The following is a 23,244-nucleotide window of genomic DNA, read 5'->3' on the forward strand; positions in this document are numbered from 1 at the left end:
TGTAGTGTTAAGTTGCTATGTATAATTTGAATACAAGTACTGTAATACCTCCATAGTCCATCTGATAACCCAAACAGATACTAAGTAACTAAAGGGAAGGTAGCATATACAGTGTGGATATGTGGGGCAAAGAGATCACTCTTGTGCCAGGTGGGACATAGTGAGATGGGGAAAGATTTCATCACACTGCTTAGAACGGTGCATAATTTAAAACTTGTGAATTGTTTATTTCTAGAATTTTCCACTTCATGTTTTCTGACCAAGATTGACATTGGTAACTCCAACGGGGGAAGAGGGACTTGCTTATATTTCTGTTCCTTTCTGTAGAAAGCATGGTAAAATTGTTGTGTGAAGATGATAAGATGATAAAAGATATAGGCAGGCAAAAATGAAGGAAAAGATGTTAATAAGCACAGAAAATTGGATTTTGTGATGTTTGTCAGCTTTTTAAAATTTATAGTCTATGTTGATGTATTCTACAAATTCACTCTTGAACTGATTTTCATCTGCGTAAGTTTGTATTCTCTTTCTTTAAATGGACCTGCAGGAACAAATCCTGGGAGCCTCAGGCTATCTCCAGAAGACAGGAAGTTGTAACTGTGGCTTCTGTGGCCTTTGAGAGGAGAAACAAGGCACATAGACCTCTTCTAATAAGAAATAGAGACCAAGGGGGTAGGAAATTCTTGTGCACTGTACTATATAAAATTCATATTTGTTGAAGTATTAGTTAATTCAACTAACAAGACCAGAAACCCAATATATGGTCTGAGCTACATAGCTCAGAAGAAGAAAAGAAAAGGCCATTTTTATCTATCAACCTCAAAGCATATTATTGCTATTATTTTTGCATCCTGATGTACTGTGTTGTTCTTCCAAAATTCTTGTTACCTGAAACTTCAGAATGTGCTTCTTTTGGTGTAAGCTTTCATGAGCCAAGGAATGCCTAGGGCCCTCAGGAGCTCTAAGAGGCAAGAAGGAATTTTCTCCTTGAGTCCTGGGAGTAAGGCCTTGCCAACACACTAATTTCCCACTTCTAACCTCTAGAAATGTGAATGAATATATTTGCATTGTTTAAGAGCCACCAAGTGTGTGGTATATGTCACAGCAGACCCAGAAAACTAACATACCTGGTAACTGATGCACCTTGGTTAAAGGGAGCAGTTGCTAGTGGTCAGAATTGCACCCCAGGTAATCAGAAAAATCCATGTTCCCAAGTCCCTCTATGAGTTTGGTGCAAAATAAGGATTCATGGTGCTTTTATTATATACAAATTGCTGTGTAGGCTATGATGGGGAGAGAGAGAGAGAGAGAGAGAGAGAGAGAGAGAGAGAGAGAGAGAGAGAGAGAAATTAGACACAATCCTGACTTCATGGAGCTTACAAGTAGGCAGAGACAGGCATGGGTAAAAGATGACTGTACCCAAGGGAGAAAAAATAGGAGTAGGGATCAAACCCACCTCTGCTTCAGGGCTTGCTGTAGTAGCCAGATGGCAAGTTAGGAGGCAAGAGTAGCATAGGCCTGAGCCCTCAGCAAACTGAAGGAGGCCTTGGGTGCTGAGAGGGAGGGGAAGGAAGAAGGACATGAACTTTCATAATTTTCCACTGGGGAGAAACTTTGAGGATGGGAAAAATGTCTAAAAGTGATTTTTTTTTCCCAGAATGATTTCTGGACCTGTAACTGTAGAAATCATCTGATGGTGTACTTTTGACAAAATCAGCAGTAAAATTCTCCCAATCTTTCAGAGTGAGACCAATATTGCTTTGATGTGACATCTTATAGATTGAGGTCATGAGGCACTCTGGCTTTATTATGTAAGTTGCACTTGGATACAAATATTTGTAATAGAATGTTGGATGTGAGCCGGGCAGGAGATATGCTGCAGAAAAGAGAAGGGTTGAAGCCAGAAGAGATGAAGCCCATTCTAGCTGGAAGCTGCTCTTTGTTCCCCCAGGATTCCCAACAGCAAAATGCAAATTAACACAACATTTGAAATACTCTCTAAACCACCCGGGCCCTGGGATTGAATTTTATGATTCATTTTTTAAAGCACAAGTCTTAGAAATAACATACCATATTAGTAAAGAAGAGGCAAGGTACTGCAGAGTAATCAATCATCTCTCCAGAGTAGTTGTGACTACTGATAATATTGGTTCCCACCGCTCCTCTCTCTGGCCTCACAAGCCATAAGCAGGAAACAGCCAGAGCCTATTGGCTCTAGAACATGCTCCTTCACTCTTTTCAATCTTGTCAAAGCTTCACAGAAGCTCTGATTCTCTATCAAATTGGCATAAGATTCTCTATCCAATTGGCATAATCTCAGAGAGCCTCTAAAACGCTTCTCTTTAACCATCTTTTCTACCTTTGGAGTACATTTTTCACAGGCTCTAAACACATCCTTAGTTGCTAATATGGTATGTTATTTCTAAGACTTATGCTTTATAAAATGCATCATAAAATTCAATCCCAGGGCCCAGGTGGTTTAGAGAGTATTTCAAATGTTGTACTAATTTGGAATCAAGGGCGGGGGGGCGGGTGTGTAGCTAGTTCTAAAAAAATATAGTCCCTTTACATTTTGGCCAAATCCCTGATGTACAGTTGAACTGCATCCTAAAAGACTTAAACGGTTTTGGCCAGTGTCACAGAATCATCTCCCTATCCAGATGATAAGCCTGTGAGACTGGGGCTGTTCCCAAACCCAGAGAATTTAGCACCTGGGGAATTGACTACAGCCACCTGCTTTCTGGGAAACTAAAGAGGAAAAGGGATCTGTCGATTGTGTTCCCTGGGTACTGGTTCCCACTGACTCTAAACACAGCATGAGCTGAAAATAAGTTCCTAAATGATGTCACATTTGGGATGAAACTGCATCCTGAGCATCACTAAGGGCCAGCAGTCAATTTGTGATCCTTTTTTTTTTTTTTTTTTGGTCTTTCTCTTGCCTTTCCCAGGAAACAAATCATCTTCTAATCATGGTTCAAAGTTTATACACTCAGCATGAACTTAGTGTACGTTAGTTGCATTCACTGCAGGGAGGATAGTTTAGACTTGATTCTGCTTCTTAATGCCTACGTGAGCCTCCATGGGTCATTTTCTTCCCTGTACTGATTTTCCCCATAGAGAGAGTGAAGGTGGGAAATCATGGATTGACCATGTCTCTCAGGGAGAAGACTTTGCTATCTCCTAGAGAACCAGTGATTCTGATCATCTACAATGAATTTCCTCTTCCTCCAGGTGTCACTAGAACAGTTCAAAAACTCCTCTATCTTCTTTACTACTTGGTGATTAATTCTATGTGCCAACTTGATAGAACTAAGTAATGCCCAGATAGCTGGTAAAATGTTATTCCTGGGCATGTCAGTGAATGCTTCCAGAAGAGATTTGAATTAGGAGAGTAATAAAGAGGGCCCAGCCCCACCAATATGGGTGGGTGTCATCCAGTATGTTGAGGGCTCTGAGAAGAATAAAAAAGGTAGAAGAGTGAATTTACTTTCTTCTCCTGCCTTTGAGACTTTCACCAGTAGTCTCCATGTTCTCAGTCCTTGAGAGTTACACCATCCATAAACTACTCAAAACCCCTTTGGGGGAGAGTGTAGACCAACAGGTTTTCATTAAACCCATTTCAGGAATGTGGAGACATAGATTGAAAGACTTGAAGTGAGTTGACTATGAGATAAAAGTACCAGAGTCAGATTTCGGATACTACTTTCTGAATTTTCTGTTCAGTGTCCTGTGTCGTGGGGTCCCTCATGATCTCTATGAGGGTTTGCTGAAAAATAGAACCCCAAACAAAGACTTTCAGGTCATTTGGAGTGATCTTAGGAACCTGCCATGGGAAACTGGGGAGTCTATGAGGAAGGAGAGAAGCCAGTGCAAGGCTTTCATTTGATCGTACACTTGGCTGCTGCTCTAGAGAACAACTAGTTCTTGTCTGGATGAGACCTTCTGGGGTGACTTATGAATTACATCTCAGAACTTCCCAGGGCATAAAAAGGAGGCATTTAAATATAAAAGGTGGCCCTGTAGGCTTGAGCTCCCTGACCCTGCACATGTGAGAGTGTTGGGGCTTTCACGGGCTTCCCAGGACAAGGCAGCAGAGAAACTCCTGGGATGTGAAGTGAGAAATGTGGTCGAGGACTAATTCTGGAGCAAGAGACCTTGGGTCAGAATCTCAGCACTGCCACCTGTGTGACCTTTGGCAAATAATTTAATTTCTCTGCGTTTCCATTTCTCCATGTGGAAAATGGCATGAGAATAACAGTCACCGTATCATAGTTTTCCTGGGCTTAAATAAATAATGGCTGGAACCAAGGAAACACTTAGTGCTTGGGTGAGACAATGCAGCTTCTTAATGTTTCAGGTTGGGACTGAACTTAAAGATGGAAGCAATTGGGAACCCTCTCACAGAGTGTGCCCTAGAGTGACATGGACATCTTCCTGAGTGACAGGAGTAGCTTGGTTTTAGGAAAAGCCCTCCACCTTGTTTTGAATGTACTGAGAAGCCAGAGAACTGGAAGAAGGAGGCTTTTGTGGACCTTGGAGGTGAAAGATCTAATGAATCCCTCTGTCACAGGAATAGCCAAGTAATGATCAAGTTCTCCCAAGGATTAACAGACGGATGAAAGAAGTTCTTGGCATTGACTTCTAGGCCTCAGATCTCAAGAATTTTGATATCACACACCACGACTGGTTACTTTAGGTACTGAGAAACAGAAGGAAGCTTGCTATTTACACTACTTAGTGACCTGGAGAGACTGAAAGAACATAGGTTTAGATTTTCAAATTCACATTTGTCTCCTGGCTCTTCACCCTGACATTGAAGTGGGCAACTATCTATAATATAGGGAGAATTTGTCTTCCCAATAGTACTTTTTTTTCCTTGAGAATTAATGAAAGAAATTCTGTTTTTTTGACTCTGGTGCAGTGTAGAGCTCTCAGACCTTCAATAAATAGAGAATTTTGAACTGGGTATTAGTATGTGTTACTATTATTATGTGGGGGTGTAAGGAGTAGAAGAGATGAGGTGTGTAGATCACTAGCATATATTTTGTTTTTGTTTTTTTTTTTTTTTTAATTTTTATTGTGGGTAGTTCAAAACATTACAAATTTCTTGACATATCATATTCCACATTTTGATTCTAGTGGGTTATGAACTCCCACCTTCACCCCATACACAGATTGCAGATTCACATCAGTTACACATCCATTGATTTACAAATTGCCATACTAGTGTCTGTTGTGCTCCGCTGCCTTTCCCATCATCCACCCTCCCCCCTCCCCACCTCTCCCCTCCCCTCCCCTCCTCTCTCTCTACCCCCTCCACTGTATAACCCTGAGGGTCTCCTTCCATTACCGTGCAATTTACCTTCTCTCTCCCTTTCCCTCCCACCTCTCATCCCTGTTAAATGTTAATCTTCTTCTCCTGTTCTTCGTCCCTACTCTGTTCTTAGTTACTTTCCTTATATCAAAGAAGACATTTGGCATTTGTTTTTTAGGGATTGGCTAGCTTCACTTAGCATAATCTGCTCTAATGCCATCCATTTCCCTGTAAATTCTATGATTTTGTCATTTTTTAATGCAGAGTAATACTCCATTGTGTATAAATGCCACATTTTTTTTATCCATTCGTCTATTGAAGGGCATCTAGGTTGGTTCCACAGTCTTGCTATTGTGAACTGTGCTGCTATGAACATCGATGTAGCAGTGTCCCTGTAGCATGCTCTTTTTAGGTCTTTAGGGAATAGACCGAGAAGGGGAATAGCTGGGTCAAATGGTGGCTCCATTCCCAGCTTTCCAAGAAATCTCCATACTGCTTTCCAAATTGGCTGCACCAATCTGCAGTCCCACCAGCAATGTACAAGTGTACCCTTTTCCCCACATCCTCGCCAGCACTTGTTGTTGTTTGACTTCCTAATGGCTGCCAATCTTACTGGAGTGAGATGGTATCTTAGGGTGGTTTTGATTTGCATTTCTCTGACAGCTAGAGATGTTGAGCATTTTTTCATGTACTTGTTGATTGACTGTATGTCCTCCTCTGTGAAGTGTCTGTTCAGGTCCTTGGCCCATTTGTTGATTGGGTTGTTTGTTCTCTTATTGTCTAATTTTTTGAGTTCTTTGTATACTCTGGATATTAGGGCTCTATCTGAAGTGTGAGGAGTAAAGATTTGTTCCCAGGATGTAGGCTCCCTATTTACCTCTCTTATTGTTTCTTTTGCTGAGAAAAAACTTCTTAGTTTGAGTAAGTCCCATTTGTTGATTCTAGTTATTAATTTTTGTGCTATGGGTGTCCTATTGAGGAATTTGGAGCCCGACCCCACAGTATGTAGATCGTAGCCAACTTTTTCTTCTATCAGACGGCGCGTCTCTGATTTGATATCAAGTTCCTTGATCCATTTTGAATTCACTTTTGTGCATGGCGAGAGAAAGGGATTCAGTTTCATTTTGTTGCATATGGATTTCCAGTTTTCCCAGCACCATTTGTTGAAGATGCTATCCTTCCTCCATTGCATGCTTTTAGCCCCTTTATCAAATATAAGATAGTTGTAGTTTTGTGGATTGGTTTCTGTGTCCTCTATTCTGTACCATTGGTCCACACGCCTGTTTTGGTACCAGTACCATGCTGTTTTTGTTACTATTGCTCTGTAGTATAGTTTGAAGTCTGGTATCGCTATACCGCCTGATTCACACTTCTTGCTTAGCATTGTTTTTGCTATTCTGGGTCTTTTATTTTTCCATATGAATTTCATGATTGCTTTCTCTATTTCTACAAGAAATGCCATTGGGATTTTGATTGGCATTGCATTAAACCTATAGAGAACTTTTGGTAATATCGCCATTTTGATGATGTTAGTTCTGCCTATCCATGAACAGGGTATATTTTTCCATCTTCTAAGATCTTCTTCTATTTCTCTCTTTAGGGTTCTGTAGTTTTCATTGTATAAGTCTTTCACCTCTTTTGTTAGGTTGATTCCCAAGTATTTTATTTTTTTTGAAGATATTTTGAATGGAGTGGTTGTCCTCATTTCCATTTCAGAGGATTTGTCGCTGATATACAGGAATGCCTTTGATTTATGCGTGTTGATTTTAAATCCTGCCACTTTGCTGAATTCATTTATTAGCTCTAATAGTTTCTTTGTAGAGCCTTTTGGGTCTGCTAGATATAGAATCATATCATCTGCAAATAGTGATAATTTAATTTCTTCTTTTCCTATTTTTATGCCTTTAATTTCTTTCGTCTGTCTAATTGCTCTGGCCAGTGTTTCGAGAACTATGTTGAAGAGAAGTGGAGAGAGAGGGCATCCCTGTCTTGTTCCAGATTTTAGAGGGAATGCCTTCAGTTTTTCTCCATTCAGAATGATGCTAGCCTGAGGCTTAGCATAGATTGCTTTTACAATATTGAGGTATGTTCCTGTTATCCCTAGTTTTTCTAGAGTTTTGAACATAAAGGGATGCTGTACTTTGTCGAATGCTTTTTCCGCATCTATCGAGATGATCATATGGTTCTTATTTTTAAGTCTATTGATGTGGTGAATAACATTTATTGATTTCCGTATATTGAACCAGCCTTGCATCCCAGGGATGAATCCTACTTGATCATGGTGTACAATTTTTTTTATATGTTTTTGTATCCGATTCGCCAGAATTTTATTGAGGATTTTTGCATCTAGGTTCATTAGAGATATTGGTCTGTAGTTTTCTTTCTTTGAAGTGTCTTTGTCTGGTTTAGGTATCAGGGTGATGTTGGCCTCATAGAATGAATTTGGAAGTTCTCCCTCCTTTTCTATTTCCTGAAGTAGCTTGAAAAGTATTGGTATTAGTTCTTCTTTAAAGGTTTTGTAAAATTCTGCTGTATACCCATCGGGACCTGGGCTTTTCTTAGTTGGTAGTCTTTTGATGGTTTCTTCTATCTCCTCAATTGATATTGGTCTGTTTAGGTTTTCTATATCCTCCTGACTCAATCTGGGCAGATCATATGACTTAAGAAATTTATCTATGCCTTCACTATCTTCTAATTTATTGGAGTATAAGGATTCAAAATAGTTTTTGATTATCTTCTGTATTTCTGAAGTGTCTGTTGTGATATTGCCTTTTTCATCCCGTATGCTAGTAATTTGAGTTCTCTCTCTTCTTCTCTTCACTAGCATCGCTAAGGGTCTGTCGATTTTGTTTATTTTTTCAAAGAACCAACTTTTAGTTTTGTCAATTTTTTCAATTGTTTCTTTTGTTTCGATTTCATTAATTTCAGCTCTGATTTTAATTATTTCTTGCCTTCTACTTCTTTTGCTGTTGTTTTGCTCTTCTTTTTCAAGGATTTTGAGATGAAGTATGAGATCATTTATTTGTTGGTTTTTTCTTTTTTTAAGGAATGAACTCCAAGCAATGAGTTTTCCTCTTAGAACTGCTTTCAATGTGTCCCATAGATTCCGATATGTTGTGTCTGTGTTTTCATTTATCTCTAAGAATTTTTTAATTTCCTCCTTGATGTCTTCTATAACCCATTGATCATTCAGTAACCTATTGTTCATTCTCCAATTGATGTATGCTTTTTCCTTCCTTCTTTTATCGTTGATTTTCAGTTTCATTCCATTATGATCAGATAAGATGCATGGTAATATCTCTACTCCTTTATATTGTCTAAGAGTTTCCCTGTGACATAATATATGATCTATTTTTGAGAAGGATCCATGTGCTGCTGAGAAAAAAGTGTAACTGCTTGATGTTGGGTGGTATACTCTATATATGTCAATTAGGTCTAGGTTATTAATAGTGTTATTGAGTTCTATAGTTTCCTTATTCAACTTTTGTTTGGAAGATCTGTCCAGTGGCGAGAGAGGTGTGTTGAAGTCTCCCATGATTATGGTGTGGTGGTCTATTAGACTCTTGAACTTGAGAAGAGTTTGTTTGACGAACATAGCTGCACCATTGTTTGGGGCATAAATATTTATGATTGTTATGTCTTGTTGGTGTATGGTTCCCTTAAGCAGTATGTAGTGTCCCTCTTTATCTCTTTTGATTAACTTTGGCTTGAAATCTATTTTATTTGATATGAGTATGGACACGCCTGCTTGTTTCCGAAGTCCATATGAGTGATAAGATTTTTCCCAACCTTTCACCTTCAGCCTATGTATGTCTTTTCCTATCAAATGCGTCTCCTGTAGGCAGCATATTGTTGGGTCTTGTTTTGTGATCCATTCTACTAGCCTGTGTCTCTTAATTGGTGAGTTTAAGCCATTAACATTTAGGGTTATTATTGAGATATGGGTTGTTCTTCCAGCCATATTTGTTTATTTCTGTTACTAAACATTGTTTGTTTTCCTCTTTGATTGTTTCCCCCCCCCCTTTACTGTCCTACCTCCCACTGTTGGTTTTCATTGTTATTTTCCATTTCCTCTTCCTGTAATACTTTGGCTAGGATGTTTTGAAGAGATGGTTTTCTAGCTGCGAATTCTTTAAACTTTTGTTTATCGTGGAAGGTTTTAATTTCATTCTCCATCCTGAAGCTTAATTTCGCTGGATACACAATTCTTGGTTGGAACCCATTATCTTTCAGTGTTTGAAATATGTTATTCCAGGATCTTCTAGCTTTCAGAGTCTGTGTTGAAAGATCAGCTGTTATCCTGATTGGCTTGCCCCTAAATGTAATCTGCTTCCTTTCTCTTGTAGCTTTTAAAATTCTCTCCTTATTCTGTATGTTGGGCATCTTCATTATAATGTGTCTAGGTGTGGATCTCTTATGATTTTGCACATTCGGCGTCCTGTAGGCTTCTAGGATTTGGGATTCTGTCTCATTCTTCAAGTCTGGGAAGTTTTCTTGTATTATTTCATTGAATAGACTGCTCATTCCTTTGGTTTGGAGCTCTGTACCTTCCTGTATCCCAATGACTCTTAAGTTTGGTCTCTTAATGTTATCCCATATTTCTTGGATGTTCTGCTCATGGTTTCTTAACAGTCTTGCTGAGCTGTCTATGTTCTTTTCCAGTTGAAATACTTTGTCTTCATTGTCTGATGTTCTATCTTCTAAGTGTTCTACTCTGTTGGTAGTATTCTCCATTGAGTTTTTAAGTTGGTGTATTGCTTCCTGCATTTCTAGGATTTCTGATTGCTTGTTTTTTATAACCTCTATCTCCCTGTATAGTTGATCCTTTGCTTCCTGGATTTGTTTGCGTAATTCGTTGTCGAAGTGATCTTTCATTGTCTGATTTTGCTGTTTAATGTCTTCCTTGATACTCCAGATCATCTGAAGCATGTATATCCTGAATTCTTTATCTGACATTCCATCTGCTGCAGCTGTTACCTCTTCTAAAGTTGCGTTGACCTGCATTGCTTGTGGTCCTTTCTTTCCTTGTCTTTTCATACTGCTTGCGTATCTTTCCTGCAGGTGCGGGCGGCGGCTCTGCTCTCTCCTTATTCCAATTGGGGTGTCGTGGCTACCACGCCGGCAGGTCACTGGGCCTGTTCTGGGAGCTGGTGGCGGCTCTGTTCTGCCCCTACTCCAATTGGGGTGACGTGTCTGTCGTACCAGCAGGCCACTGGGCCTGTCCCGCTGGTCTGTCGCAGATCTGCCCACCTTTCGGGCACGGGTGGAGGCTCTGCTTTGCCCCTACTCCAATTGGGGTGTCGTGACTACCCCGCCTGCAGGATGCTGGGTCTGTTCCTGGCAAGGGAGGCGACTCTGCTCTGTCACTACTCCAATTAGGGTGGTGTTTGTACCACGCCGGCAGGCTCCTGGGCCTGATCCGCCGGTCTGTTGTAGGTCTGCCTACCTTGAAGGCGCGGGCGGCGGATCTGCCCTGCCCCTCCTACCACGCCTGCGGACCCCTGGGCCTGATCTGCAGGTTGATCACTGGTCTGCTCACCCTGGGGGCACGGGTGGTGGTTCCGCTCCACCCCCACTCCAATTGGGGTCACGTGACCACCACACCGGCAGGGCCTGATCCGGGCGTGGGATAAGGATCTGCTCTGCCCCTACTCGAGTTGGGGTGACGTGTGTACCACACTGGCAGGCCACTGGGCCTGACCCGCCAGGCTGTCACAGGTCTGTTTACCTTGCAAGCGCGAAGGGCGGCTCTGCCCTGCCCCTCCTACCACGCCCATGTACTACTGGGTCGTGGGTCTGCCCACCTGGCGGGTGTGGGTGGCGGCTCCGCTCCGCCCCCTCTCCAATTGGGGTCACGCGGTCACCACGCTGGCGAGCCGCTGGGCCTGCTCCGGGGGCTGGCGGCGGCCCGGCTCCTTCCCTCTGGCTCGAGGACAAATTGAGGAGACTCGGGTGACTGAGCCTCACCCCCCTTACCAGGAGACCAACTGCTTATGTCACCGCTGGTATTGATGAAGATCTCTCCTCCACCGCTTTCTGCTGACATCAGATCTCTGCCATGTTGGTATCCTATGCGAATGGCAGCATTTCGTTCCCCTTGCCTGGCAACCCAAGCAATGGGTGTGTCCTGACCTGCCCTCAGCAGGACCCGGACCGAGACACAGTTTCCGCGGGCTCCTAGCCCCGGTCCAGGGAAGTTCCGGGAGCCGGAACTCGGCCGCTCCGTGCTCGGTGTAAGCTCCTATAAGTGTAAGCTCCAAGAAGCAGCCCCCGCGGGCTCAGTTCCGGGAGCCGGAATTCGGCCGCTTGGTGCTTGGTGTATGCTCTGATAGTAGCAGGGTCCAAGAAGCAGCCTCCGCGGGCTCCGCAGCCCTGAGCCAGGGCGGTTCCGGGACGGTTCCGGGAGCCGGAACTCGGCCGCCCCGCGCTCCGTGTTCACTCCGATAAGATCAGATTTTAAGAAGCCCCCAGGCGCTGAACCCTAGCAATCTGTCTGCAAGCCGCAGGCGAATTGCAGCCTGAAATTACCTGTTCTATGGCTGAATGAGCTGCGGTCAGTCAAAAACAGGTGTGGTGACGTCAGTTTACCAACATGGTGGCTGCTGGCCTCCTCTGTGGTCTGACCGGTGTGGAGAACCGAGATGGACCGCTTCCTTCCCCCGTCTCGAACCCAGAATTCAGCCCTGAGTGCGGTGCTTGCGCGTCTGGCAGAAACTGCAGCGCTGTAACCCTGCGTCTCTATCCCAGCGCGCCTTGCAGACTCTAGCCGCGGGGCGATTTGCTTAATAAGCAGTGTTACCCTCCGTGCGACAAACCTCTCGCGTTTGAGTCCCCGTAGCCGATCCTCATGCGATGGAAATCCTTCCTCCAGGTTCCGGCGCACCCCACTATTGCTGGAAATTCCTAACAAGATATCCTTTAGCCGTCCTGACTTGTCATACTCCCACACAGTGAAGCAGCGCACGGGGGTAATGCACTCCCCTCGCCGCCATCTTCCCTCTTCACTAGCATATATTTTGAATGCAGCAGGTGCTAGTAAGTATTAGTTTACAACTTCCTTATTTTGGGGTTGCTTATCTCTTCCCTGGGGTCTGTACTGCTGCCAGTGAGAGACAGGTTTTTCCACATCTCTAGTGCACAATGCAACAAGAGTGTAATTTTATTTTCTTACCTCCTCATATCCCCATTTCCCAGAATGACTATCTTAGTTCTGGCTGCTATAACATTTTACCAAAGTGTGGGTGGTTTAACCAACAAATTCATTTAATTTAACCAATTAAATTCATACCTGGTATTTGAATACATCATTTCTCTCAGTTCTGGAGTGTGAGAAGTTCAAGATCAAAGTGGTTGATCTGGTGTCTGGTGAGGACCCACTTCTTGATGGCAGGTGATCAGCTTTTCATGGGTCTTCATGTGGTGGAAAAGGGGTGAGCTACCTCTCATGTCTCTTCTTATAAGGGCACTAACACCATTCCTGGGGGCTCCACCTTCATGACCTAAACACCTCCCCAAGCCCCATCTCCAAATCACACCCGGAATAGATTTCAACGTTCTGATTTGGGGAGACACATATGTTCAGTCCATACCAAGGACTTTCCCTGAAGCTGTTCAGCTCTGAGCTCCCCACAGTTTGCCAGCGGCACTTTCAGCCTTCAGTGACTTACACATTAGCAGCTGCAGTTTCTCATGGACTCAGGCCCTGTGTGATCTCAGCTGGACACGTCACCCCAACCATTCCCCTGGCCATCTCAGGACTGTTAAGACAGTCAGACTGACTCTGTGGCAGACTCTTTGCCAAAACTGTGAAGCAGCTGCTCACAGCTCAGTCTGTCACAGGCTTTGAGGATAAAGTACATTTTTTATACAAAAGAAAGGGTCAGTTTTAAGCACTTCTTTTCACATTTATGTAACTTTTATAATTTTAAAGGCTCCTCCCTATCATCTCTCATCTTGGTAGACAGATCTATTATCTAAGGTTGTTAAATTCATACCTGGTATTTGAATACATGGTTTTGTGTTAAGATAACCGCATTCTCTTAAAAAAAAGAAAGAAAATCTTGCAAATGAACTCATCAGATTTAGATTGAGGAGTTAATTGGAATCATTTGGAGCAGTGATAGCATTTTAGGCATTTACTTTTTAGTTCTTAAAGGTCACTAGAGTAGTGAACAAGAACAAGAAGAATGAGTGTTCAGGACATTAGATGTGACAACCTTTGGAGGAGAAAGTTTGCTATATTAAGCCTTACATTTGACAATAATCTATTGAGCAACTATTGTGTTCCAGGCATTCTTCTAGGTGCTAAAGATAAAATAGGGAACAAATACATTGTCCTTATGGAATTTACATTCTGGTGGAGGAGACAGATTTTAACTAAAACAAATAATTGAAAAATATAGTGTATTAGATAGCAGTAAGTATCAAGGGAAAAACTTAAGTGGGTAGGGGGATATGAATTGCTGCAACTGGCACTCTGGATGCCCTGGGGATGGCCCTAAGGGCAGTAAGAGGGCTGAAATTACTAAGCACTTTCTTGGCCATTGGAAATATGTGGATGAATAAGGCAAATTTGCTATCTTAGTGGCAGTGTGGAAGGAGTCATGGTGTGACCACCAAAATGAGTTCTCTCCTTCTATGGTAAAACGATCATAGCTAGAATCGATGTGGCTTACCAACCAGGTCTACATTTCCCATTTCTTGGAATTAGATGTGACCATGAGAATAAGTTCTTTATGAGGAGTATGAGTAAGAGCAATGGGGGTCACCCCAGGAGGTGGTAAGGTGGTGGAGGTGCCTTCCTCCTGCCCTCATCCTCCTCTGTGCTTTCTCGTGAGCTGGAATGTCAAATAGCAGAGCCATGGTGGAAGACAGGTGCAGAAGATACCAGATCCATGGTCAGCCTGAGTCCTCGAGTGGCCACATGGAGGAGAGTAAACTGCTGACCAGGAAACTCACTCTAGACCCTTAAATGACCAAGAAATATGTTTTGATTTTGTTAGATTCATTTAATTTCAGGGTTCTAGTTGCCATAAAAGTGTAGACCTAACTAATTTATAGACCACTCTTGTAATTTATCTATAAAACTAAAAGCCCTCCATTTATTTACATGGCTGATTGCTATATTTTAGCTATAGTGGGGAAAAAAGGTACAATAGCAGTGAACACAGGAATGTTTAATTCTGTCAGCAGTAGGTAGGTTAGCATCAAGTTTGGGAAAGTAGGACAAAGAGTATGAATATGGCATAATGAATCACACTATCATGTAAAATTATAATGCACCAATACTTTTTTTTTAAAGTAGGACAAAGAAGATGATTTTGAGTGAAGCCTTGAGGAATGAATGAAAATTTACCTTGGGGAAGAAACGAGAAAAGGGCAACTCCCCATGGATGCCACAGAGTGAATGAAGTCACAGAGGCATGAAAGTGGATCTTGTATGTTACGTGTGCCTGGAATTGGAAAGAAATGAAAGAAAATGTCATTGTCCAAAAGTATTGTATCTAGTTATTTGAGTTCATATTATTGAATATGGGAAATATGGTGTGCTTTAAAAGGTAAAGTATCTGAAAGGTAACCATAGCTGTTATTGTTTTCAAAGATTACAAAGATGACAGGTACAAGGTGATGGGAAACATTTTATTCTGTCCAAAATATACATCTGAGAGTTCTTAGTTATGGGGGCTTTAGTAGGAGCTTAACCTGTATATCTGCAATTCAATCATAGTTGAGATGGTTGAGATGATTTCTAAAATAATAATAATAATAATGCCTGCAGTTACAAAAATCCAATTATCACAGTTAAAAGGATTACATTTTTCAGCACAGATAACAAATATAACCTCCCTCTAATTATCAGACAGTATAAATTTTGCTAGTATATATTAGAGTTCTGACTTATTTGGTTTCTCCTGCCATTTCTGTGTTGAAGTTGTCACTATGTGTCCAGTACTGTCCAGTATTGTTTCACCTATTGGTGCCCAGATACTGTGTATCCCTGTTTTATAGATAAGAAGACCGAGACACAGAGGTTAAGTTCTTGTTCAAGTGCAGATGAAGACTGAGTTCCATAGTGGGAGTTTGAGGTCTGTTTGACTCTCCAAATCTCACTTTTTTAAACAATGACAGTCCTTCTTTGCTTCTCTTGAACACATAGTTTTTATTTCCAGTGTATGTATTTTGAAACCTTGTGTGGGTTTTGGAGATGTGAGATTCTGATTTTTTTCAGATTATGTATTTAATCTTCATGTTTTTAAAAATATCCATCAACTGCCAGAATACTTTTTCAGTGCTGCCCTCTGGGGCACGCTGGCTTTGCAGTGAGCCATGACTAGAGTATAGCAGAGTGTCTCCAGTATTTCAACGTATGCAATTTCCTTACTGGGTCACAGGACATTTAGAGTATGTGAGATTTCAAGGCATCCATATATATATCAGCATAAATCACCCTTAAATCTCTACTCTGAGTAGAGCCGTGTCAGCTCAGTCTTAATTCTTTTCCTAGTTTCTGGGCTGAGTAGTTAAACTTTGATATTTCATTGTCAGGAAATTGGTGGGTTCCTTAGTGGGGGAAATAATAATTTGTGTGATTTATCAGTGCCAGAGAAGCAGCAATAAGGAAGGGCTAACAAAAATGGAGAGTCAGTGCCGTGTTAGATAACATGCTTATGCCTGTATTTAATCACCTCTACTAGCCTATGAGACAAACACTATTATTTCAATTTTTACAAATGAGAAACCTGAGACTCAGATTTGCTGAGGTTGCCCAGTAGGTAGGTAATTCTGGAATTTAAACTGAAGCTAGTCAGATTCCACAGTCCGATGCCTTTCAATGACATGAAGCTTGAATAATTGAAGTGAATTGTTCTCTTTAAACCAATTTCCGTGTGTCTTTTGAATTCTGTGGTCAATAAAATCTATTTTATGAATTGCAATTGGTGTACAAATAATAGAGAAAAAATATCAAAGTTCACTCCATAGAGAAAGGACAAGTGTTGATGTGTGAAAGTTTGGTTTCAGTTCCATATTTAACCATGTATTGCATTGTGCCTAAGAGAGTGTGTCCTGGCTGGCCTTGGGGGGATGCATTTTATCATAGCTTGTGGTCAAGAGTCCTCAAACCCCCTTCTCTGTCTTGTGCTCAGGTTCAGACACTAGATATCCTGTAGCCTTCTCTGGTTCATAGATCAGGCTGATCTCCCCCATGCCTTTGCAGCCCTGCTCCTGTTCCTGTGCTCTGTGTCCCAGGGAAGGGTGTCAAGGTCCCTCTCATCATGACCATCCTCAACAACAGCCTCTTTCTTACCCATTGCATCTAAGCTGCCTTTCAGTACTAATGAATTACTTATGAAATAAATCTCAAAACTACTTCCTCCACTCTATCCCTCCCTCCCTGTTGTTGGAGGGAAGGATGCTGTTGAATCCACACCCATCATTCTGGGCAATGAGGCACCTGCAATCCCTTTTGCCTTTTTCTGTCCCACCTGCCTTTGGCTTCTGTTCACTCCTTGACTGTCTGTGTGGTGTTGAGGAAGTAACCCATTCTTCCTCTCACCTAATGTACCGAGCAGACGGTGAATCTGAGCACATTAACACCTCGTATGAGAAAGATCGCACTGTGCCACATAGAGCCAACATTTGACGTTGTCTTAAGTTTATTTTTCACCAACCTTTGATTAGAAAATACCATCTCCTTGTGGTTTTAGTTAGCACCTTTTCATTCCCTAAAGCAGTTGGACATTTTTATGTTTATAGATCACTTGGAAGTCTCTCATTTCTGTATGAAGCATTTATTTACATTTCTTGATCATTTTAAAAATTAGGTTCCTTGCTTCTTTATTAGGTCATCAGAGGTCTTTAAGAGGCCATTCTTTAATACATTTGGACACTAGTGTTTTCTGAGTTATTTATGTGGACAAATATTTTCTACTGGTTTTTCAATTTGTATGAGTTCTTTTGACAAACAGGGTTTTGAACTCAGGGTCACTGGGCCACGGAGCCACATCCCCAGCTCTACTTTGTATAGGGTCTCACTGATTTGCTTAGTTTCTTGCCATTGCTGAGGCTGGCTTTGAACTCACTATCCTGCCTCAGCCTCCTGAACCGCTGGGATTACAGGTGTGTGCTATCATGCCTGGCAGAAGCTTTTAATTTTAATGTTACATTTTATCATGTTTTCTAGTTTGGGTTGGTGCTTTCCAGCTTGCTATGAAACCCTTCTTATACACAATTATAAAGACTTTTTTCTTTTTTCTCTTTTATACTTACAATTTTATTTTATTTTTTACAGATAAATGCTTAGTCCACCTGGAATTGTTGTGCATGGAGAGTGGTGGTACAAATTTCATCTTTTTCCATAGCTCATACTCAATATTCCTAGTACCACTTATTAATAGGCCATTTCCCCACAAGCCTATAATCCAGATTCTGTCAGAACCAATACTTTAATTTATTCAGGATGGTACCTGGGCTCTCTGTTCTGTCATACTGCATTTGTCTATCTTTGTTCTACTACTTCAGGTCTTAATACTATAGCATTATAAGTCATCTGGAATGGCAAGAATTCATAAAAGATAGATACAAATCTTTTCAAGTTTTACAAAAAGCTGTTGTTAGAATTTTGGTCGGAATCATCTGACATTATAGACTTTAATGGGGAAAATGGCATCTTTATAATATTGAGTCTTCCCATCTATGAACATAGTAAAAATTTACATTTGCACATATTTTATTTGTTTCTTCCTGAGTGGTTTTAGAATATCCTCCCTGGAGGTTTTATGTGTATGTGAACACACACATAACACATGAGTATATATTGTATGCATTTTTAAAATTAGATAAATACTGTCTTTTAAAAGGTTATTGTTATGGTTTGGATATGAGATATCTCCTGAAAAGCTCATGTGATAATGCAGGAATGTTCAGAGGTGAAATGATCAGATTATAAGACTCATAACCTAATCAGTGGATCAATCCATTTGATAGTTAATAATTCAAACTAGAGACAAGTGAGGTGTGACTGGAGGAAGCAGGTCGCTGGAGGCATGCCATTGAAAATTAGATTTTGTCCCTGGCTCCTCTCTCTCTCTTTCTCTCGCTCTCCTCCAGCAGCCACAAGCTGAACAGCTTTCCTCCACACCTTTCCACCATGATGTTGTAGCTTATCTTTGGTCCAGAGCAATGGCGTCAACCGAGCATAGACTGAGACCCCTGTAAGAAGACCCCTGTAAGAAGAAAGTGGTGGGGACAAACATATGTCATTCTGGGTAGATAATTTTTAACTGTGAGGCCAAAATAAACTTTTCTTCCTGTAAGTTGTTCTTGTAAGCTATTTTGTCCCAGTGACAAGAATCTGACAAATATTATCTACTGGTTTTTCAATTTGTATGAATTCTTTTGACAAATAGGGTTTTGAACTCAGGGGCACAGTTACTCACTCAGTCTATGTATTTATTTAATCCTAATGAACAGTTGGCTTCTGTGTATTGATGTTACTCAATATTGAAGTGTATTCAGTCACCTTATGATTTCATTAATAATAACTTGTGTTTTTCTTCAGTTTTCAGTAAAAGACATTTACAATTTCAATGAGTGTCTCCTAATCTCATTCTTTTTATTTTTTTCTCTTACATGGGAAAGGGTCAGTATTGAGTAGGGAATCATTGTCTTGTTCTTTCTATTAAATGTTTCCAACATTTAATCTTTAAGTATGCTTTACTAGAGATGTTTGATAGATGCCTTTTATCAGTTTCTCTCTATTCCTAGTTTTATCAAAATTTCGAATTATAATTAAAACATTTTTTGAACATTCAAAAATCGATTGAGAATAATAAATTTTCTTTATAATTAAGGTGAGATTATGCCAATTTAAAATACTGATCCAAACTTGCATTCCTGGGATAAATGAAATTTCATCAATTCATACTAGATTTTACGCAATTCTGAAATAAATTTGAAAATACTGAGTTCAAAATATTTGAATCTATGTTCAATGATAATGGCCCAATGTTTTTGTTTTCCATATCAGGCAGATCTGGATTTGAAATTGAGAGTGTACTATCTTCAAAAAACCAACTGAAGAGTATCCTTTTTCTGTTCTCTTGAAAAGTTTGTATAAGATTGGCACTATTTATTCCTTGAGAATTTGGTAGAAATCACTTGTAAGATCATCCATCTGTGCTTCGAGTTTTCTTTGTGGAAGACTTTACATCTAATGATTTGATTTCTTTAATGGTTATGGTTATATTTAGGTTTTGTATTACTTTTTGATTCAAACAAAATGGATGAATACTTAAGAAATATAATAAAACTAAGAGAAGGTTAATATCCAGAATTGCATAATTCAATTAAAGGTAGGAAATCTATGAGCATTATCAAATTGGAAATGCAAATAAAACCCTGTATTCTGAGGTCAGGATGTTGAGCATGGGTTTCAAAGAGTTGAGTCACTCTTACATCCTGTGTAATTTTTAACATCTAAAAATGATTAAGAGGAATCTTTGTACGTTGAATATATAGAGGACAACTTGATTATAAAACCAAGAAGAAAGTGGTGGGAACAAATATATGTCATTCTGGGTAGATAATTTTTAAGTGTGATTGTTCAATGTAGTTTGTATTTTCTTCTTATTCCTCTTTGAGAAAGTGTGATTAGAGAAACCCATGACAACTCTTAGAAAACAGGTAATGTGTTCCTTCTTGTTCATTGATATTTCTTATCTCATGTCTACTTCTGAGTAAGCAGTTCTCCTTTTTTCAGTATCTGATGAATTCTAACTTACTTTTTTTTTTTTTTTGCAAGCACAAAAAGTTTTATTTAAAGGATAGGATGGAGGGGTGAGGGGAGAGTCTAACTTACTTTTAAGACCCAGTAAAACAATATCTTTTGTGACAACTTTCTGAATGCTCTGCATGTCTATCCTATCAACAAGAATAATGCACCTTAATATAGAAATATCTATTCTGAGCTTTTGAGTCATCCTTGCCCACTAGACTATGGACTCCTTGAGAAAGATCTTGTCTTAGTCCCTTCTGTGTACATGTAGATAGCACAATGTTTTACACATAGCAAGAAATTGTTTTTCAGGAATGTTTGAATTTAAAAAGCCAGCCTCTTATGGTCATCTCCCACTTTCTTGATTCTATCATAACTTATCTGTTGTCAATCAGAGATCCATATCAGAAATGAAACTGAGTGTAAAATCTTAGCAGATCATTTATCTCCCCTTTTCTAAATCCCTCATTATCTGACTATTCAAAAGGGCAGCTGAGGGGTGAGGAAGGAGGGGTGGCAGGCTTTCACATCCCTCCTGTTTTCATTCAAGCAAGGTCCTGCTTATTCTTGTCTGGTCTGATGCTGTTGGATTTGATTCCTGTGGGCCTCCTGTAACCAGACCTGTGGTGTAATCTTACACCTAATTAGACAATCATGCAGCAAGCCCTGGCCCTGCCGTTTGAAGGATGATTTATTTTTCTTTGCTGTGCTCAGGAAAGTAGAGACTGCAAAGTCATTTCAAAGGTCAAGGTGCCCCTTCCCCGTCCCCAGTTAGTTCCCCTACCCTCCTGCCTCCTGTGGCCCGAGGATAGAAACTTCTCCCTGGAGGCTTCAGAGCAGATCTAGGTGAGTAGAAGGGTGGTCTTCGATGTGACATTCAGAGGGTATAGGACTCTGAAAGGTATAGGACTATACCTTTGTCTTCTGTGGAGATCCCTCATTATGGTTCACATGCTTTCCTGTCCCACTTCAACAGAGAGCTCCACAAGGACTTTTAGCTTGAGTGGTCACCCCTTAAGATCCTGCTCCTGCCTTTTTCTCTAACATCACCTCTCAGACTATGAACTCTTGGGAATGAAAGCCACGTAACTGGAAAACTGTATGTCAAGTCCTCTACCTTGAGCATAGCATTCTTCTGTCCAGAAAGTTCCTTCCCTGCATCTCCTGGCTCCTCTTCCTCCTCCTCCTCCTCCTCCTCCTCCTCCTCCTCCTCCTTGTAGTCAGCTCAGTATTACTCTTCAAAATTCTGTTTATGTTTCCTCCTCCTTCCATGATGCACCCAGCCTAGGATAAGTTCCATGCTTCCCTCTCCCCACATTCTTTATCTATCACATTTAATTGTTACCATTGATTTGAAGGTCTTATTTTCCTACCAGACTTCACACTCTAAGAAACTAGAGTAAAAATGCTGGCAAAGGGCCTACTAAGTGCCTGACACAGAGTTGGTCCTAGCTCTGTAGGTAAATACTAATTAAATAAATCAGTCCAAAAGGAATCTATTGAAGGGAGCTTAGATGTTGTGTAAGATATAGGAACAGGGCTAGAGAGAGGCTGGTAAGGACACTGGCCCCTGATAGCCTCTTAAAATGATATAGCCATCTTAACTACCGGAATTCCTCCTACAATTCAGTGCACACATGCACAATCCTACCTGAATTCTCAACCCCCTGCTTGACCTGAATTCATAGCTGGTACCACGCTGCTTCACCCTCCTGGTTTCAGAGCTTGCTACGGTTCTTCTGTTGGCCCAGCCTGCCTCACTTGGCTCTGAACCCAGACTTTTAGTTCTCCACTAACTCCCAGGCCTCTTGATGTCCCTAACCAACATCCCTACCAGTCCTGCCCAATCTTAGCCCTCCATTTCCCTGGGCTTTCTATTTCCCCTCTTCCCAATAGACTTCCCCAGTCCTGTGAATAAAAACCAGAGAGAGATGAATGGCTTCATGTAGATGAAGATCATGTCATGGCAGCCTATAACCTGTCCTCTGAGTATTAAACCTTATGAAGCTTGTGCTGAAGGAGGAGCCATGACCGGCCACGCTACGGCATGGGCCAAACCATTTTGGGTGGGCGTCTGTCTTAGTGTGCTTTGTGTTGCTGTAACAAAACATCACAGACTAGGTAATTTATAAGAAAAAAAACCTTGACTCTCACTGTTCTGGAGGCTGGAAAGTGCAATATTAGGTGTCAGTATCTGGTAAAGGCCTTAATAAGATGTCATCCCCTGGCAGAGGGCAAGAGGGTGAGAGAGGGCAAGAGGATGTAAAAGAGGGACAAACTCAGCTTTGTAACAAACTACTCTGCAGGTAGTGACAATCCATTTAAAAGGGCAGAGCCCTCATGACCTAGTCATCTCTTAAAGGGCCCAACTTTCAACATCACTGCACTGGGGATTATGTTTCTACACATGAACTGGGGGGACAAGGTCAAACCACAGTAGTGCCTGACTTAAGAACAGTTTGTGAATAGGTGAGTCAGGAAGCAAGATTGTCCTTGATAGACACTCAAAAGGTACAGTCCAACAGTGATGAGTGGTTGAATTTTAGGATAGTTACGTGTGATAGCTAAGCAGAAGATACTGGAGGGTGGAGAGGAAGCGGAGGCACCATACCTGCACTGGTCCCTGTTGGTGCTCTTGAAGGTCAAACTTTGTTTTCTTTCTGTGTAAGGCATGCATAGCCCCTCTCTACCACTCTGGTTTTTGTATGTTTGTTTTGCTTTTGCTTTAGTAGCTTAAATATGTTTGCAACCAAAGAGCCTGGCCAGGAATGAGAACATGGAATGGGGTAGAAGGCTATGGGCTGAGGGTTATGCAGGTGGGGGAAGTCTGGGGTATTAGAAATGAAGTCTGATGAAAATTTGAGATGCACAGGGTGAGTTTTAGGAAAAGCAGAGGGTTTGAGAGCAGGTGGCAAGACCAGGTGAAGAGGAGGGCAGTTGGATTCTTTTGGACCAGGAGAGCACCAACAGAAGGACTCTGATCAGTAAGGCAGGACGGAGGTGGGACATCTACTCTGGGGCTTGAGTCATTTCTGGGGTCCCTTTTCTTGACTATCCCCTAGGCTGGTATGGCCTGGGTAAGCTGTCAATAAAAATTAGTGTTTAATGTACTAGGCACTGGGATAAGAGTTTTAAAATGCATTTATTCATTTAATTG

This window comes from Marmota monax, unplaced genomic scaffold (assembly GCF_021218885.2).
Source record: "Marmota monax isolate L192 unplaced genomic scaffold, Marmota_monax_Labrador192_F-V1.1 WCK01_AAM20220418_F8-fsc00023, whole genome shotgun sequence".
NCBI lineage: Eukaryota > Metazoa > Chordata > Mammalia > Rodentia > Sciuridae > Marmota > Marmota monax.